Source organism: Ixodes scapularis, unplaced genomic scaffold, assembly GCF_016920785.2.
Source record: "Ixodes scapularis isolate PalLabHiFi unplaced genomic scaffold, ASM1692078v2 ptg002085l_1__unscaffolded, whole genome shotgun sequence".
NCBI lineage: Eukaryota > Metazoa > Arthropoda > Arachnida > Ixodida > Ixodidae > Ixodes > Ixodes scapularis.
The window spans coordinates 240,453-259,739 of record NW_024610231.1 but is presented as its reverse complement, the minus strand read 5'-3'; positions in this window follow the sequence as shown (position 1 = coordinate 259,739).

The window sequence follows — 19,287 nt, the reverse complement described above, 5'->3', positions numbered from 1 at the left end:
TGTCGCACGTCAGGCTTCTAGCTTATGCAGATGATGTAAGCGTACTGTGTACATCGCGGCCAGAACTACGACCTGCACTCGGGCACATAGAAGAGTTCTATAGTGTGTAGGGGGGCGAAATGAAGACTAAAAAATCATCAGGGTCTTGGCTGGGGCCATGGATGTCCGCGCCCGACTTATGCATGGGAGTTCTATGGACTGTTTCGTCGTCAAATTACTTAGGTGTCAGCCTAGACCGAACAAACTTGGGCAGAGGCGAAGGTGGCATGAGGCTACATGCCTTTAGAGCCAAAGATACGAAATGGCAAGGAAGAAATATCTCTCTCTTTTTCTCTCTCTCTTTCTCTCTTAAATCGGAGTTATCTTTGTAACGCTGTTTTATTTTCCTGTGCATGGTACTCGGCACGTGTCGTGCCTTGTCAGAACAGTGAAGTGCAAAAACTGCAAAGAGTATTAAAACTTGGGTTTGGGCAAGTTGGTCCATTACTGAATAAAAGGTTAAAAAGCGCGAACAAACGAGGACAATAAAGAAACACGGACGACAGGACAGGCGCTTGCAAAGAGCTGCAAAGAGTATATGCGATTTTTGTGTGGAATTCCTGTTTTGAAAGAACGCGCCGTACTAATCTTTTCATCAGCTCCACAAAGGCGGGCTAGGGCTAGTTAATTTAGATATTAAGTTGAAAGTGCATCGGTTTTTGCTTTTTCGATACAAGGAAGCCCCGATATCCGCCGCAGTACTGCAGACGTCAGGAGGGCTTTATCTCTCCTCGTGGCTGGACGCCAACGTTGATGACGTTGCAGTAAAGAAGGCACCCGTTCTGCGATATTATAAAGAAATAGCGGAAGCCGTGAAGTATTCTGAAAATAAATCTTCAAAGGAATAAACATAAGTAAAGTGAAAAGGAAACGTTTGTACTGGGACGCAATTGGGTTAATGATGCCGCTGCCCCTTTACTGATCTGACTTGTATTTCGATACATGCAAATATGTATCGAAATACAAATACAAAATACTTCGTCAAAAATATATTTAATTACAAATCTAATTACATTTCCAAAAAGCATGTAAGTACAAGATACAAATACAACCAAATGTATTTGGTCTCCTCCAAATACTTTTCCAAATACATTCCTCAAAATTTGCGCGACTTCAGGGCACCTGCAAAGGGTTTCTGAGTATCTCATTTTAATTTTGCATCGCACACTCGGAAGTTAGTGTGCGAGGCTCTAGTAACGTAATAGAAATATAATCACAAAAAAATGTAATTAGCTAGGACGTAATAGGTGAAAAAAGTACAGAGCTTCAAGCAGCTTTTCTTTTTTTTTTTTGTGGACTACATTTTGGTATAGAGCAACAAAGAACCGAGACGACCAAGACGCACAGCACTAGCTAGAGAATTTTTTATTGTTGCAACTCGCACCAGTTACGAAAATCTGGACGACCCGCGCATTTAGAATGTTCCAGGAAAAAATATGGATGGAAATCAGGCAGGAAAGCATCACAAGTTGTCACACGCACTGAATAGTCAGTCTGCCCGTGAACGTCGATTTCGTCACTACTCTTGCCCTGGACTAGCACCGTAATCACAAAGTCACTAAACGCTAGTGCTTGATTGAGAGACACTGCATTCGGGGCAGAACGTAGTTTTCTTCCTGCTCTGGACAGTGCCTTTAAAATAAAGCCGGAGGAGAAAAAGAAAAAGCCCCATAGCCGAATAAAGGATGGAGACTATATCTTACAACCACATGCATAAAAACAAGATGTATTTTCGCTCACAGAATTGTATTTAATTACAATTGTATTTGAAATACCCACGTTTTAGTATTTAAATACACACGTCAAATACATTACCCAATTTGTAATTAAATACAAATTCAAAATGCACAAAGTATTTGAAATACGTATTTCAAATACTTGTGTTTGAAATACTGCCCATCCCTGGTTCAGGAGATACAGTTCTCTGAAAGCGACTCTTAGGAAACTCTTAAGTCCCGATTGAAAATAACGAGATGACCAATTAACAAATCAGTGAATGCAGGTTCTGTGTTACTATTGTCTGTTGTTCTTATTCTTTGGCCCACTGTTGAAGTGTACGGTCGATGCAACTGTATGTCGATCACTGTGAATGCATTCTGAATTATTACACCTCATGGGTCAGTCGCGAGCCGTCGACTCACTTAGTTCCTTTTACTATGTAAATAAATCGGCCTTATCTAATAAATAAGAATAAAAAAGGCGTCGGAGAAGCGTGCTTGACTCGCACCCTGGACGCCCGGGTTTGATTCCCACCCAGGCTGAAATGTACAAAATTTTCCTTTCAAAACCTTTAATTTGCTTTGTTTACCGAAACCTCTCCGAGATATTTGACATCAATCCCAGTGTTGCCACTGCTCTCGAGAAAATTGTAGCAGATTTCAGCTTGAAAAATGAGCAGATTTCTAAATTCGGTAGTTTGTTGTTTTATTAGCTTCTTTGTGTTGTACGGTTATTGCATTGATCATTTTCACAGTACACGTGAAAAATAGCACAAAAACAAAAGGGAGCAATGAAAAAAAGGTAGAAACTGTATACAAAGCAAATTTCCCAAGACCTCTTCCTGCAATATCCGGAAGTCAGCTGCCGCGCGACTATTACAGGATTACCGGAAGTTGCTCAGTCTTTATCACTTAGTCGTCTGACACTTCTTGTTCTTTGAGTGTAAAGTTCGTTGCCGGAATTTTTCTTTAAAGTCCCTATCTCCCAAGGTGTTTTAAAGAAAAGGGCCTTCCAATGATTTTTCGACTGGTCGAAAACCTGCACTGAGATAGACCTCAGGCAACGTGGTAACACGGAGAAAAAATTGTGGTAGCAAACTTCGCGTTATTTTTGAAGTTATAAGCAAATTAAAATCGCCCAAACCGCGTAACATACTGCACGGCCAATGGAAGGCGGGAACCGAGGCGCACCCTCTCAGATGGCCGACCATACCGTCGCCCTGTAGTGACTCTAGCTTTGAAAAGCCTTCCTTCCCCTTCCCCATTTTGTACGTCAATCCACCTGCGACTTTTTCCCCTCATTTCCTTTTACAACGCCTACATACACACATACACATACGTGAAATGACCCGCCGAAGTGCGCCGAAATAACTCGAGGGCACGCCTTGGAGCAAATAGTAGTAAGGTTTGGACCACGCTTTGGTAAGAAAGGGAAAAAAAATTCATTAGATTCTGTGGTATTATCACTGAATCAACAGAATTATGAAAAAAATCAGTAGATATTCCGATCCGATAAATCAAGAGGAGTGGCAACACTGATCAATCCGAGCATATTTTACATGTTTTTATTCTTTGCGCCTCGGCCATTTTTGGTACCGTCGCTCGGTCACACCGCCGACGATGCCGGATTTTCACGTAATGGGGCATACATTCATTTCGTATTACAATCCGCCTTGTCCTGATATAGAACCAGGGACCTCTACATTTCGCAAAAGCGCTCTACCAACTCCGCCTACCAGGAGTTAGACGTCAGTAGAGCAAACATGTTTTATCAGCTGCCACCAGTCTAACACCAGAAAGGGTGAACGGCCTGCAGTTCAAGGTTATGATGATAATCCAATAAACACAAAGCTGCGAGCGAGCTGGACAATAATGACGAAGATAATTGCTGGAGAAAGAAAATAAGGGGGAGAAAGGACAAACACAAACCTCCAAACACCGCTAGGTGACTGGTGCACGTCCGACAAAATCTGCCTGGTCCTGGTATCGAATCCGGGACCTCTCCATTTCCAGTGGAGCGCTCTACCAACTGAGCTAACCAGGGGTTAGTCGTCAGTAGGGAGCCTTCATGTGCGCACATGAAGTCACCCTAGTCGTCAGTAGAGCAAAGGGTTTTATAAGCTGCCACCATTGTTAGACTGGTGGCAGCTGATAAGAACCGTTTGCTCTACTGACGTCTAACTGTTTGTTAGCTCAGTTGGTAGAGCGCTCCGCTGGAAATGGAGAGGTCCCTGGTTTGATACCAGGACCTTGCGGATATTTTCGGTCGCGCACCAGTCACCTAGCTGTGTTTGGAGATCTGTGTTTCTCCATTGTCCCCCTTGTTCCCCTTCTCCAGGGATTATTTTAATCACGATGTTTCCGGCGGGCTTCAGTGGAATGAGGTTGCGGGTCTCTTCTGCATTTGGTCGATTGGAGTTAAGAACTACTATGTACTCAATTTTCTATAAGGCGCAGGACAGTTCCAGTGTGTGCGGATATATTCAGCAAAGGCGTCGAAATCTTGTAGCAGTGTTTGTTTTTGTGCTGGGGAACCTTTAGAGCACTATGAAGTGATGTCGTTCGCACATACGGGTGATTGGAGGTATGGTATAATGTAAAGTTTGCGAGGTAGGTCTTTCATCGCAATGTTGCAAATAGCGAGAGATAGGATGGCATATCTTGTGGCACCCAGGTGGTAATGTCTCTTTCTTCGTTTCTGTATTCTCCTGCTTTGTACATATTGTCCGGTTGGTGAGGAAGCTTTTGGTGTAGGTTACTGATCGTTGACCAAAGTTGATTTTTGAGATTTTGTCGATGTTGGTTCGGGGTCTGACGTTATCAAAGTTTTTTTTATGTCTACGCCAATTATCATAGAGGCTTGGGGTGTTTTAGGATAGTCAAAGATGTCCTGTTAGATTGATAGCATCATGTTTTGTGTAAATACCTGTCGACGGAATCCGGTCAAGGTGTGGTGAAGGGTTTTACGGTTGTACACGTACCGCTCGAGTCGTCTGAAAACCATCTTCTTCATAAGCTTTCCTGCCCAAAAGGTGAGGGAGATGAGTGTTGGGTTCGTGAGTGTGGTAGATGGTTTGCACGGTTAGGGAATAGGTGTGAATTCAGCGCCATTCTATTCCTGGGGAAACTTTTCGCTCTCCCAAGCTTTGTTGATCTGTTCAAGGAGGTCATTGATGTAGTTTTTGGGTAGGTTCCTGATCATGGAGTGAGTGATGCCGTCGGATCTGGGGGTCGCGTTGAGCATGATGGAGTAAAGTGCTGTTAACAGCTCACTTTCGCTGAAGAGACTGTCGGCTCGCTCTCGTGTTTCGGGTGTCTGTGGGTCCTCAGTGTGTGGAGTTTGATGCGGTTTTGGGTGCGTGGTATAGAGGAGTGGTACAAAAGCGTGCGGGCTTCGGTGACCAAGTCGATGTTTTAGTAGCCTTGTTTAAGTTACATTTTCTCGAATGAGTGTTGTAGGATCTTTTTATTGTGTAGTGCATTCAGTATGTTCCTGACCCTGGGCGTGTGAAGTTGGCCGTTCAATCCCTCACATAACTATAGCCAGTGGTCGTCGGCGATTATCTGGGTAGAGGCTTGAGCTTCCTGAGTCATTTTTTGGATTGTATTTTTAAGGTTCGGATTCGCTTTGTGTTTTTCCATATTTTAACTAGCTTGTGTTTGGTGTTCCAGGGATTGAGAAGGTGTCTGACTATGCTTGGCGATTCTTGTTTCTTGTTTGGCGTGGCGGTGTGTTTTTTTTTTTTTTATGAAATCTGTGATGTCCTTGGTTTGATAGGCGAAGATTTCGGAGGGGTTCACTTTTTCAAGCTGCAACGAACTTTTCTTCTCATTTGGTGATGGTTGCTTTAGGGACGTGCTTTTGTTTGTGGTTGTCGCGTTTCTTGCTATTGATCAACTTCTGATTGATTAACTTCAATTTGAAGTTTACCAAATTCAAATCGAAGTTGGTCAACTTCAATTTTGATAATGAAGCGGTCACTACCTACGTTTTCCTGAGGTGTAAAACCATGTTATGTATATAAGGTCGCTTGCTCAGCAGAGTTAGGGGCTAATGTCTCTCTCGACGCTGCTACCGACTCTTAACCATGTTGAATTAACCTGAGACTAGGGTAGAGAAGAAACACCAAAACGTAGAAGGGACAGAAAATAGACAGGACGACATCTCAAACTCACCTAACTCATTTATTTAGTCCACCTCCTTATATAGTCTCAATCTCAAGGTCATCTCCACCAACACAAAAAGGACGAAGTTATACAGATCAAGCGCCACAGCCTTCATCACACAACGCAAGAACGTTGACAACGTTTACAGGTCGACGTGATAAGGCAACATCCTTATTGCGTCTGAGGTTAATTCAACATGGTTAATATTCACCAGCTCACCTGTACCCTTACGATTTTTTCTACCGACTCTTGTTCGCTCGATTACATTATTGATGAGGTGGAGTTTGGCTCCGACTGGGTTTCATCTGTGTCTGCCTCTTCCACGACATGTCCTCGTCGGTGGAGCGGTCTGCTTTTCGCAGTGGTGGGGATACGGGGGTTTGGGGACCTGTGAGAGCCTGTTTTGGATCCCGATAGCGATGGCTTGCGCATGATTGCCCATTGCGGGGTGCTAGCGCGCGTTGTTAAGGGCTTCTCGATAGGTTGGTGTCTGTGTGTGTTTGAGTTTGTTGAGTTGCGTTGTGGGGCGGGAGGGATGAATGGATCACTCACCCTCGAGATGATCGGGCTCCTGGCACGGGTCCGTTGGAGTCTGATGAATAATTTGCGGCTGATCTCCTGGTCTGGGGGTATGCTGCTGGGCAGTTTGTCCCCCGGGCTTAGCTTGGAGGAGGTTGCGGTGAGGGCAAGTGGGTTTGGTGAGTTCTGCTTCAGGTGTGTTCGTTTTCTGGTCCTGCATACCAGTTGGCGGTAGTGGTGTAGTGGTGTGGTTGGAAGGGCGCTCTTGGGGTTAAGCGTGTGGGTGACGGTTTTGAGGCAAGTCGTTTGTTTTCCTTGGTGGTATAGGATACTTTGATAGAGCTGCTGGTCCTCATAGGTTCTGGCTGGCCAAATAGAGTCGAGCGGAGAGTGGTCCCCGTTACAGTTCCTGCCATACAGGCTGCATTGGTGGTTCTCCTGGATTTCGGCGTCGGGTACAAAATCTTGATTCATGTTATTCAGCACTGGAAGTGGTTCTTTTGCGCGCAAACTTCATGTCTGTGGCATGATAAGGCTTCGTGGCCTGTAAAAGTACACTCCACTATAGCTACACGGTGTATCTTGATGTACTTGGGGGGAGTGAGTTCTTCGAAGGTAATCACGGCGCTGTTGCTGCTGTCGATGGTGTGGGCGGATGTCACATTTTTTCCTTTGTCTTTATCTTCTGAAGTAGCTGCTCGTTCGAGTAGCCCTGAACTCCGTGTACTCGCGTGCTTGGTCTTTGCTTACGGCCAAGTAGGTGCGGTTGATGTGTACTCCACCTTAGAGTTAAAGTTATTGAATGTTTTGGAGCCTGTCTCGTGTACTGGGTCTGTATGTGTTTATGGTGATTAAATTTTGTTGAAGTCGGCTGGCGAGCTTGGTCTGGGTATACTTGATCGAGATTGAGTCCCGTTTGCGGCTTGATAATACAGTTTCGTAGTTCTCTGTGCTCTTCTGGATCCCCGATGCGGTTTTCCAGGGCGTGGTGTCGTGTAGATCGGCAGCCGTGGGCAGACGACTGCTCCACGTGGCTTCTTTCTACCCGCTAGCGATTCGTGCCAACTTGGTTTGAATACTTCAGTTGGGCTGGTTTCAACCGATTTCGATCGGCGAGGGTAGTTTATCGGGGTTGTCAGTTCGTTCGGGTAGGTTCTTTTGTAGTTTCCAGAGGTCTCAGATAGACTTGGAAGGCTTCTGCAGGTCTAGCGACGCGCTCCGTAGCCAAGGCTGGCGCGCCCCTGGCGTGCGCTGCGTCGGCGGCGGGCCGTACTCCTAAGTAGGCTTAGCGGCGAACGGCGTGGTCTGTGCAAAGAGTAGTCATAATGTCAAATAAACTCACTTACTTCACAGAAATGTTGGTGGGGGTCCTTTAGATAATATGTAAGACGCACTCTTAAAAAAAAAGCGAGTAACTTGAAAGGTAGTATTTGAAGCGTTACTACCCTGTTCTGACCGTTATTACCTTTTCCTAATTATTTCAAATTCAAACGCGCGATGGTAGTAAGAAGTTTGTAAATGCGGCAGCTACTACTTTTTTCCGACCGTTACTACCCTTTTACTGTTTCAAAGGCATGTACAAGTTGGTAGCGTCTGCTGCATCGCCGATAGCCAGCGTTATAACTACTAAAAAAGAAAGGCAAAATAACTACTCTAAAATACTTATTTTTCGCGGGCTCAATATTTTGCGATTTAAGTCAAAGTTGGAGTTTGGGAATAAATCGCAAATTTTAATTTTCGCGACGCGCTGGGATCGCAATATAAATTTTAATGTTTTTACATTTTGCCGGAATTGTTCACGGGACATATTTTTCGGAATTGTAGGCGATTCGCGAACTTTGCGAGAATTAGGTCCTCACGAAAATAAAGTCGTTTACAGTATTTTAAAGTGAAGAAACTGCCTTGATTCGCTTCGTCCTGAGTGGTGCTACGCAAAGAAGCAATAACATGTATTTTATGAGCCGTTTGTGTGGATATTGTTTTAGGGACTGCGCCGAATTGTTATTAGTTGTACCAATGCTTTTTAGTAAGAGATATCGTCCACGAACTTCAAAACACTGTTTCCCGTTTGACAGACTCCCGAGGAGAAGATCGAATACTTGGAACCTTATTAAGTGCTGAGGTGGTCACCGAAAAAATGATTACCTTCAATATGTAGGCTATATAAGGCTCTAGAGCAGTCAACGGGACTGTGAATGAGCTTTTCAGTGCGTCATGGTGTTTGTGTTTGTGTTCGTGTCTAATGTAACTTTGTGAGATGTATTTAGTAGTGCCTTCAAATACCACAGGGACACCATTTGATGACAAAATCGAAAATAAAAAAAAAAATTGTAAAACCGGTTTTTAATTCACAAATGGCATCTTAAGTGTGAAGGGATAATATTTTTAGTATATCTAAAATATTTTTTTATTCATATTTATAATGTATTTTGAATACGTTACGCGCGTATTTGGAGTGCGGCCAAAATAATACAGAATAAATACAAAACGAATATTCGTATTCAATATATTTCAACTTCGTTTGAAGTACGGTCTCTTTTTGCTAAGGGTAGCGACGCACTTACTGCTTAGGAACGCTGGGCGAGGAATCCACACACAATCGTAGCGTCAAATATTATAGGAGGGGGCATGTTTAAGGGTTGGGGCTGACGTTATAGCCTTTGTTCAACCACTTCGTGAAAGCCAGCGCTGCCGCGAGCGCAGCCATCGTTAATGCAATGGCCCTACGGCTTCTGACCTTCCTTCCCGTTTGCATTATTTTGAAGGCGTTTATATTTTCATTTTGGTTTTAAGAATGAAAATAGCCACGACGTGCTAAAATTTTTTCAAAACAAGAACAAACACAAGAAAGGTTCATTCATTTTTTTTGTATTTTTGCGTTTTTTAATACATGTTTTTCTTTCACAAGAGGCGCTTGGCAACATTGTACGACAATCACGTTGGAGCCAGTCGGAGTTTGTGAAACGTTCATTTCTGCGAGATGTGTATTGTGCTGCTCTCGCGTTCCAGTGTTGGTGTGCATAGTCAACGTTCGTGCGCTCAACTTGGCGAGTGTGTGAGTGGACGTGGACTGCTCTGAAGATAGGCCTAACAAGCCGGTAACGAGCGGACGCTTGTTACCGGCTTGTTGACGATCGTTCGGCCGGTTCAATGGCATAGGTTTCGATGACCAAAAAGCTTCACTGCTTCGCTCCTACTTGTTGCAGAGAACGTCTTCTTTACGGTCTGTGTTTGATAGGTGGTTTCATGATTCTCATGAACCTGCCTTCGGTCGCGATAGTGGTTGTAAAAGCGTAAAGTACCGACCAAGAGGCGGAATTGCAGTGTAGAGATGATGCGGCGCATGCGCAAAGGGAGGCAGGGTATGCGGGAAAAACGAGAACACAACTGCTGGGAACATGTGGGAACGCTGCTTTATAGACTTGCAAATAATTACTGTGTTTTCCGTTACTTCTTGGAATGTTTAGCAATAATGTTGGAGAAGAATATTGGTGCGAAAGCCGTGCCATATTTGGAACATCGTTTACGGACGAGGTAGTCACTGACCAATCGACTTCTTTCAAATGATGTCGTTGCGTGCATGTTGTGCGTGTCTTGATCCTCTGTGTTCAAATTCGTTGTCTTTGTTAAATGTATAAATCGTGTGCAAATAGGAAGTAAATGCTGTGTATGTAAATGAAAGCATTGTGGAAAAGAAATCTATCCCAGCGACCATAATTGTTTTGCCAAATTTGAATTTGACGTTGACTAGCGCCACCTGAGTCTTGTGACAGGTAGTTCCCGTTACTAACTAAAGGTAGAAGATAAACTAGTTAGTTAATAGCCGTTGCTAGCTTCTTGACCTAGTAACAGTTACCAGCTTGACCGTTACTACCTACGGCTCCCAGGTACTACCTAGTAACATATGTAACAAGCGGTTACTAGCTCACCCAGTAAATACTACTAGCTTTTTTAAAGAGTGCGCTCCTTGACATGAATTCGATGTCACATCAATCGTTTCGGTTGTTATTTCGAGGTATTCTTGCGGAAATCCACGTGTGAGCTGGCGGTGAAGCGTCTGCATTTGAATCTCTCTAGTTTATTAGGAAAAGTAAAAAAAAAAAAAAGCAATCGATTATGCGCCGTCTATACTCCTTCCACCTCTAAGCTGTGACTGCGGTGGAAGCTACGAGCGGTCATACGTTCATCTTTCGCCACGTGATCTCGCTTTCATCCGCATCCTCAAGTGAAGAGCCGGGTCAGGTGATGGAAGGGAGGCTGTTGATTGGTCCGGCGAGAGCGTAGCTCCCACCGCAGTCTCAGCCTAGGGGTGAGCGGAGTAAATTGTTCGTCACTAAAGCCGCTTCACCCTTGCTATGCCCCTGTTGTCGGCTGTTCGCGCACATAACGGCCGCCCTCAGCAACTAGGTGCTTTATGTGCATTTCAAGTATGTTGAACTTGCTTAGGGGAGTGGGCGGTTGATGTGTCCTTTGATGATTCTGAGAATGTCTCGCGTGTAGGGGGGGGGGGGGGGGGGGGGATGGGGCTTATTGTGACATAATTAAGCGAACGTCTGTTATCTCACGGTAGTGATTTGTTCTCCGTCGTCCTTATTGTTCAATGACGCAGTCTCAATGGCTGCGGAACGAATAAGATAATCGTGGCTCGCCACGATTATGCGTTTTTTCAATTGTCAGTGACTATAAAATACAGTGTCAAGAGAGATTGAATCGCGTCAGTCAAATTGTTGGCTTTTCAAGGCTCTTAATTTCTATTGCGGTTTTGAGGCCTGTAGCATGCTTTCGCGTTCTGCAGGCTCTTGGAGATGAACATTCGCACTTACATAAGTCACTCCAATTCTGTCTTCAGTAGAATCCTTTTTGTTAATATTCTGGTCCCCGACCACCACAACGTAGCTTGCCGGAATTGCGACAGGCCTAGAACAGAGGACACAGCACCCGGTTAAATTAAGAAAAAAATCTGTGGGCTACAATTGCATTTCCCAGCGCTTAGATTTGGGACTGTTTTAAGAGCGCAACAAACGGTGTAAACTCAAGAAAATTTTATAATAAATCCCCAAATATCTTGCCTAATACTGCATACTCTTCTATGAAGCCGTTCGCATCCGATGTTTTTATCTCAAGAAAAGCCTGTGATTCGTATCTTCCAGAAAAAAAAAAAGTTAAAGAATTCAATTTTCACTAGTCAATGATCTTGCTAAAGGGTCTGCACCAAGTTATGGGTTTACAGGATAATTAAAATCACAAAGAGTAATACAAAAAAGCGGACGCTGGACGGAAACACAATTACCATGAACACGGTCGCAATCGCACTTTTTGGGTCACGTCACGAATTCGCGACAAAGAAATGTGCAAGAAACAAAAAAAGAAACGTTTTAAATGTTTTTCTTCATCTTTGATATATATATATATATAAGTCAAAGATGCGTACTGTCGGAGTTACTAATTCGAAGTTTATTACGACGTTTCGAGCGGGGACGTAATAAACTTTCAATTAGTAACTCCGACAGTACGCATCTTTGACTATATATATATATATATATATATATATATATATATATATATATATATATATATATATATATATATACTTTTTTATTTCAAGAGTCGTGTGTATAATTACCAAGTGCCAAAAACGTAAAATTAGTCTATTAAACTTCTCAAACAAGGCTCGATTTTAAGAGCACCGGTGCTAGGTAAGAGCAACTTCACCCATAAACGATATACAACTCCCTGATAATAAAGCCCTATTGCTGAGTTTTCGATGTCACCTAAAGAAGGCCAACACGTTGATTGGACATGAGTTCCAGGTCATCGTTCGACTGAGACTCGGGTGCAATCAGCGAGAAGACGAGTTCTAGCCGAATGCTTACGCAACAGTCGTGTCCAGCACTTTCCCCGCGTTAGCCTTAATTCTTTGGGTGACACCAAAAGCACCCCAAGGCTTTGTGCGATGCTATATACAAATTTCAAGATGTAATACGAGTCTCGAAGAAAAAAGAAAACGCGAGGACTCACTCGTCGACGCAGTGCGCGGCGGTGACGACGAACTGCTCGTTGACGATGGAGCCTCCACACATGTGACCCCTGTCTATGTTCAGGAGAGGTACCTGACGGCGAAGCGATATTTGCCAGGGGAACTCGAGTGGCCCGGCGTCTACGCCACCAACGATCCGATGCAGTCCCCGAGTGTTTTCGGAGAAGTCGAAGGTGTCGACAACCGCGTCGCTCACGTTGCTGGTGCTGGTGTTGTCGCTGCCGCCGCCGGTGTTGACAGTGCTTGAACCTCGAACACCGCAGACCGCTGGCAAGCGTTTGAGGAAACGGCGTTATGTCGTGTTTCCGCTTCGCTGACGAACGCTTGGCTGATAACGTGCAGCTTGCAGAGACTGACCTCATACGTTATAACGAATGTTTACTTTCGACCTGTCTTTGGATCGCCATTTCTTTAGACATCTTCATATAATACAAATATGACGCCACAGGGGCACCGATTGGAAGCCAAGTTATGTATGTATATACAGTTTTTTTTAGTTTTACAGATTTGTTTAAAGAAAAGCCATGAAAGTTACACTGCGGTTTGTGCAGGTGAGTTGTAACTAATACGGCCAAAGGAACATTATGTGGGTGGCTAATCTTTGTGACATAGACATATGGTTCTCATTGGAAACTTACTGAGCGTCACTCAAAACCACTAAATCGTCTCTTTTTAGAAGGGCTTCAAGCTCGTGGGAAACTTGGGGTCGCGCCAAAGTTACTACTCGTGAAGCAGGCGCAAAGCTAGCAGTGGCGGAACGCGATGTTACTTTTATCAGCCGCGTTCCGCCACTGGCACATTGGGTTGCGCAGAGAAGGTCATTTGCTGGAGCTGATGTGCCAGTAATGTTCTCAACAAGAAAATAAGGCAAGTCACGTGAGAATGGTCCGACACTTACCAGACACCTTTGCGAATATCATCAGGACCAGAGCAGCGGACAAAAGCGGACCTGCAATGTTTGCCATCACGCTCTTTCTGAAGCTGTCTCAAGACTGAAACCTTGTGTCCGGTTGTGCCTGGTCCTCACCCGGACTCCAGTGTTTCAGTGAGAGGTGCGGGGTCGAATGTGGTGTACACCCCGAAAATTAATGGAGTATTGTTTGGCAAATATGAGTTATTGAAAGGTATTTGTCCCCGTGCCATTATCATGCGGGTCGCAGCGGGAATCAATCATATCTCCTTGTCACAGAATTAACTAACGATGTAAAGACGTGACCTAGATAGGCATTTGGAAAGAAAATCGGATCTATCTGTCGCTTTCAGGTGCGCTCTCCAGATAAATTCCTCAACGAATTCTATGGGCGGATCAGTGGGTAACGCACCACGGAGATGTCATCAGGTGATGGCTTGAGCCATAATCGGACGTTATCTACAAACGCTTCCAAGGAAAAATATAAATATGTATCGATCAAAGTAGGCACACCGATTTCGCAGCAACAACGGAAAGATGAACGATGGGCCCCAGCACGAGTCAATTTGCTTCTGCACTTACAGTCTCCGACAGAATACGATCGGCAGAGACATCCTTAAGTTGTCCCGCCTTCAGAGTGAGCCTCTCACTTTCGATAACGCTTCGGCGTCTTGGGATCATCTAGCGTGCAGACTGAGTACAACGAGCACATGCCGGAGGCCGTTTACATCCGAAGGAGATGCCTGGCCGTTTTTTACATGTCGGTGACTACAGTTGGAAACGCTTACTTCTTAATGATTGACCGTTTTATTTTGCAGACTCTAGCTAGAGTATAATTTTGAGTGTGATAGCGCATTTTGGTACACATTTCTTCCCAAGTTCACAATGCTGCGTTCGCCAGGTATTGGTTTACCTTGTGGAATCTGCATTGTTGCTACCCGTCTCGGAGAATGACACAAAGCACTGGTTCGTCAACGCGTAGTTATTTACTGACTGCTCTTGCCATGCGCTGCTGCTCAAAAACCCGCGCGCATACTTCTGCACCGGCCTTTTCTCAGCGGCGGATCGCCACTCGCTTGGCCGATTACGTGCTTCGCCACCTCGTGGTAGAAATCACGAGAGATGATTTAACATGCGGGCAACCTGGTCGAACGCTGTGGATCACCAGATTGATTACCAGGTGTATGAAATTCAGAAAAAAAAAATATCGTCCGATGTATTATCAGAATGGCGGACGGTGTGTCTCTTCGACTCGTAGCTCCTCAAAAATCTTTCGCATATCTGGTTTCTGGAGTAGTTCCCATCAGCTGCAATGGCTTTTACGCCTTTCTGGGCTCCTTGAAAAGACTCGTTTTAAGGTTTTGCTTCATCGATAGTCACTAACATTTTAAGAAACGCTTCATTTTTTTTACATCGGAGGTTTTTAAGGGTTAGTTTCCTCAGGATTGTGTCCGCCAGCAAACAAATGTCGACACAACACTCTGCACAGCTACCGCCATCTATGAGCGACGGCGGCAACCGGACAACAAGTTTGCCAGTTGTCTTGTTGCCACCGTCGCTCATAGATGGCGGCAATCTTTCCAGTCCTTCCACTCTGGCTTGCCTACTTGCGGCCGGCCATTAGTTCATTCCCATCATAGTACAGCTTCGCTGGTCTTCCTTCTTCACCCGAATGAAAAGGTTCAACGATTATTTTTTTCTTTTTTGTATTCGCCATGCGGGTCGTCAAGTGTTAAACAATGACAATCGTAGCAAAGAAGAATGACCCTTATTTACTGGGCAGGTGCTGTGGCTTCCAGGAAACCTCTGATAGCCTCACACAAAGAACGTAACTCATATCTTGTTCTCAAATTAATGTAGAAAAAAAAAAAAAAAACGACGTCACCGGGTTGAATTTTACTTCTGCCGGCTTTGGTATTAAAGAATGGTGTAGAGCAGCCATTCACGTGATCCCTTACCACGAAATGCAAATTTACAATCGTGTCAGGCTGGCTGAATTTCCGCTCTTTGATAACCCCAGTGCAATCAAGTTTGGTGTGACACGTCGCGCCCTCTAACTCAAAATATTTTCATGACTCGAAATGCCCTTTCCCGAGACCTGCTTTGCTGTTCGCGCATCCCACATAATCTGTTGATTCGAAAGTTTTGGGTCTTTTATCCTTAAAATCGCTATCAGCTTTAGCGTACTGCCCGATGCCCCCGAAGAAGAGCAAACGTCAAAGCTGTAAGCACTGTTGCGTACCGAACTGTCGCGACCCCCAAAGCCTATGGCAGACGTGAAGCTCCGCAGGTTCCCGTCGAGCCCGTGGGAAATACAGCACCGTCAGAGATAAATAAATGTCGTAAGACGTGTAAAATAATCATTCCGTTTACTGTTCCTAACTCGAGACAAATTTTTCAATGCACTATTTTACTCAATACTTGGAAATAACGCGCTCGAAGCGCGACGTGTTATTTGGGTTCGACACTATGACTCCCTAGAGTCAGATCAATCTCTTGATATCCTCAATACTCTCTGTTCCGCGGACATATCTTGTTGGAAAGGCGCTTTGTGGACAGTCGTTCTAATAGAGAGTTTTAGTAAACCGTTCTCGTTTACCCGTCCTGCATTATAGAGAGATCGCAGTTGCCCTGGTTGGGACCCTTAGCAAAAAGAGGCCGTATTTCAAACGAAGTTGAAATATATTTAATACGAATATTCATTTTGTATTTATTCTGTATTATTTTGGCCGCATTCGAAATACGCGCGTAATGTATTCAAAATACATTATAAATATGAATCAAAAATATTTTAGATATACCAAAAATATTATTCCTTCACACTCAAGATGCCATTTGTAAATTAAAAACCGGTTGCACATTTTTTTTTTTTATTTTCGATTTTGTCAGGAAATGGTGTCCCTGTGGTATTTGAAGGCACTACTAAATACATCTCACAAAGCCACAGTAGAAACGAACACAAACACCATTACGCACTGAAGAGCTAATTCACAGTCCCGTTGACTGCTCTAGAGCCTTATATAGCCTACATATTGAAGGTAATAATTTTTTTCGGTGACCACCTCTGCGCTTATTAAGGTTACAAGTATACGATCATCTCCTCGGGAGTCTGTCAAGGGGGAAACAGTGTTTTGAAGTTCGTGGACGATATCTCTTACTAAAAGGCATTGGTACAACTAATAACAATTCGGCACAGTCCCTAAAACAATATCCACACAAACGGCTCATAAAATACATGTTATTGCTTCTCTGCGTAGCACCACTCAGGGCGAAGCGAATCAAGGCAGTTTCTTCACTTTAAAATACTGTAAACGACTTTATTTTCGTGAGGACCTAATTCTCGCAAAGTTGGCGAATCGCCTACAATTTCGAAAAATAGGTCCCGTGAACAATACCGGCAAAATGTAAAAACATTAAAATCTATATTGCGATTCCAGCGCGTCGCGAAAATTAGAATTTGCGAATTATTCCAAAACTCCAACTTTGACCTAAATCGCGAAATATTGAGCCCGCGAAAAATAAATATTTTACAGTAGTTGTTTTGCCTTTCCTTTTTAGTAGTTGACTATTTAATATGGTAGTTAATGTCACTGTATTAAAGTCACTATTCACATCACGTACAATGGTGAGTATACACGTTCAGTGAACTAACATTGTGCTAACAAAACCACGCCAAACGTATCTGTTCACAGCACTTGCTGAAGCTTTCCAGCATCAGCAAATGTTGTGGTTGTAGTTCCCGAAGCCCGTTTGTGATTGATGTGCAAGGAACTGATCAGGTGTGCTCTTGATAGAAAAAAGGAAACAATAACATAAACTGGGCTGATTTATCAGTGCGATGCTGCGCAATTCAATTGCCAAACTAATCAAATCTATTTAGGCGCTTCAGTGTACTCCATATCTGCTTGAAGTGAACTTCAGAAGGGGAGCTTTTAAATATTTGGTAGTTTAAGTCAAACTACCAAAGTATTGCAGTCAAAAGGTACTTAGAGTATAACACAACAGTATTTACGATTTTCAGGTATTTTAAGAGTATTCTGCACATATTCTTGATTGCTCCATTTTTTTAGGGTTGGAGTATATTTTGCATGAATTAAATAAATATTTCAAGAAATATATGTGAAAGGTATTTTGTGCCTATTAATTTAGTATTTACATATTTCAAAACGCATGAAGGGAACTTCAAATGTAGTTTAAGTAAAGGTATTTTAAAATGATTTTTAGAAGTATATTTTAGTACTAAGTAACAAAAAAAGAAGTTTATATTTTCGGTATATTTTTTGTGTACTTACAATTAGGAATTGTATTTCAAATACACTCAAATTAGAATGTGGTATATTTCAAACGTATTAGTTTTCGCTAAGGGGAGTGTAACCGGAGTGACCGTTTTCTTCTCTTCGCCATCGTAGAGCGGACTGTCGTTTGCGTCCTTAACGTGATCGCGTAGCTGCCCAAGACGGCTGCGCTATTTAGACCCGTGTGTATACTGCTCTAGCTTCTTCCGCGTTGCGAGAAAACGGTCTACTCAAGAAAATAACTGTACGTACCACACGACATCTATGCGGCGTTTATTTGAGTTCTATGCGAAACATAACAGCATATAGAATCGAGGAGAACGAGTGCCTCCTTGCGACGAGCAACTGCGTCCGACACCGTCCAAACTACTGCCGAATTGCACAAAAAACAAATTTCTCCGACGCCACTGTCGTCCTCACCACAGCGAAGAAGAGACGGGAAACAAGCTGATCTCAAAAATAAGCTCAGCTGTTCGCGCGGTAAGAGTCCACTTGAAAAACAAAAGATGGTAAGAGCAGTTAGAGGGCGAGGGGAAGGGGCGCTTTTAGCTCTGCTTTTGCAGAGTAGACACCGAGATAAAATTTTCAGTTTTGTGCGTTTCAAGCGCGCACAAACAACGTAGAAAAATGCCCTTGCCCTCTTGATTTCACTTAAATGGAGCCGTAATATTTGAAAGTTAAATTTCGTTCTAATAGTTCCCATTTTAGGTTGTCTTAATATATCGAAAAAGGCATCTACTAAAGCTCCCTAATGCTATAGAACCATACAACAACACACACGCACATACACACTAATAAATTTGGCGTTTTATGCATAAAAAAAAAAAAAAACAATTGTACGACAACACAGCGCTCGGATTTGATAACAAAAAACGGCATCTCGGAAGCGTATACGCCGGCTGCGCTGTCGATTCTAGCCTTCCCAGTATTGCTTCATTTGTCCATGGTGGCGCTGGTGGTCAATCGACGGCGGCGCGCTCAGAAACCCTTCCCGGTGCCAATAAAGGCACAAGTCGCCATACTTCACAAACTAACTTCTCACCATATGAGTTTGTATATTTGAGAAGCATGATCACGGTCGTGTGGTCAGGGTTTCACAGCTTTCGCCCATCCGCAACTTCGTTACTCGTAGATAGCACTCCACGCAAGCGTGCGGCTTATTATCTTCAAACTTCTTGCTTCGTGATTTTTTTTTTTTGTTGTTGTTGTAATTCTTACTTGGATGATGCGGCGACATCATGGGCTACGGAACGTATTATAATATTCTCCGCGCTCGCTACGCTGTTAATGACTATGTATGTGGCAGGTTACGAAAAGCGGAGCAGGTCGTCCCACGAAGCTCTATGACTGCCACGATTGGTGGTCTCCTCCTCTCCACTCATCTCCTTTCCAGCGTTCACCGTGCTAAAGAGGAAAGCGTGGAGGGCTTTGAGCGAGGACCTTGCTCTGGTATTTTCAACACGCAACGGAGTGCATGAACACCGTGGTAGGCACGGCAAGACTAAGCCGCATTAACACTAATCATGCATCATTGAACAACAACAACAACAACAACACGGTGTGCACTGGAGACATGATAACATGATTTTAGTGTTGACACGA